Here is a 1,803-nt window from a genome sequence, read left to right on the forward strand (position 1 = left end):
TCAAGTTTAAACCCTAAACTATTTTGATGATGTGGTAATTGGCTTTGATGCTAGTAGATGGATATGAGGTTCAGGAGATGGTTGGAATGTTTGGGAGACCCTTCGGTAACCTGGTGTGGGTTCCTAATGGTTTTCCCTAAATTCATCCTCAAAACAAGCCACTACAAGAAAACCTACATGATGTAATAGAAACCTACAGGATTCCCTGTATTTCTACATGATACAGTGGGAGAAAAATGATGGTTAATGGAGGTGATGGAAGGCCTAGGAAAGGTGATGATGGGTGGAATAGAGTGAGAAAATACTTAGGATCACTTAGAACTAAAAACCAAGGTTAGGAGATGGTTGGATTCACTCAACATGCTTAGACGGATTTCTATGTAAAAGGATGAGATTGGTGAAGGTCTTGGTGAAAGAAAGGAATGATTATGGATGGATGAAGTTGAAAAGATTTATAATTTCCAAAAAGTAATGTAAACAAGAAGAATTCTAGCAAGCCAGAAAAAAAGAATTTAATGAACTAGTTGTCTACTTCATGCATGAGGAAAGTTGCTGGATAAAATGGAATCATGGATGAAAACTTCTGTAAGAATGAATATGGAAGAGATGGTGATTAAATCCTACAGTTGCAAAACTGATCAAATGCTAGTTCATGTATAGTAAACTCTAAAGCTTATGAGAAAATGGAAATCTGTCTTTTTGGGGCTGCATAAGGGTCTTTTCCTCAAATCATGGTCCGTGAGGGAAGCAGTGAGGCCAAGGAACCTAATGAAAGCTTTGTGGTTCTCCTTTTATCCCTTCTAACATGCTACTAAAGTAAATCACAAATCGAAGAAAACTAATAAACAACTAATCAAATCTACATTACTTGTAATGAAATACTTCTAAAGACAATTTGACCATGAAGCTATGAAGCTAAGCCAAGCATACAGATACAAGAGAAGGAGTCTTTGCTACTAGGGTTGGGCCCTAACACATGAGCTTCAGACCTCTAAGTTATCTCATTGCTAGATCAAGAAAAAGCTCATTTTCATTATCAAAAAAAAAATTACATCAATGTCTTCCACAAAAATTCGAATACCTAATGAGGCTCTAGGCCTCTCTACTTATACAAATAAAGTTCCTAACGACTTCCTTAAATCTAGGGAGGCTTGGCTCCCAAACTCAAGATGAACTAAATCTTTCTCTATAACTTGCTTGGCTACCTCTTGATCTCCATGAGTTGTCTGATTGCACTCTGAGCTGGTTTGATTAATGAAGGAATATTAGAATGGGGGTGGAGTAAATGAGGAGGATTTACCTTGATTTTCTCTTCCAAACCTATATTCAATGCATATTAGTCCACTAGGAACAATACCTCACTTTAACTCATCTAATTAAACAAAATACAATCAAAGAAAGTAATATATTGTGAGAAGAGTTAATTTGACTAGCTGGAAGTGAATTAAGGCCCATATAATTACCCAATGATGAGGCTCGTCAATGGAGTTGTGGAAGATGCATTTTTACGGAAGAGGTCTAGAACTACAATACAAAGGCAATAAGACATTGGCATATTGGGTTGAAGGGAGAAATTCTAGGCAAAGCTATATGGCACAACAAAGAAAGGGTGGAGGAAAAATGTCCTCACCTCATTCAGTAAAATATTTTGGGGACCAAAATCTTCCCAAAATGGGGAGGTGTGATACAGATTGGATCCTTTATTTTTCAGCCATCTTAATGCATTTGGAGTAGAAAAAGTCGAGGGATCATCTCATTAGACTATTTTTACTGGTGGGACCCAATATGGTAAGATGGGGCCTC

The sequence above is a fragment of the Pinus tabuliformis genome, chromosome 7 (genome assembly GCF_031772625.1).
Source record: "Pinus tabuliformis cultivar Carrire ecotype Pingquan chromosome 7, CPIR1, whole genome shotgun sequence".
Taxonomy (NCBI): Eukaryota; Viridiplantae; Streptophyta; class Pinopsida; order Pinales; family Pinaceae; genus Pinus; species Pinus tabuliformis.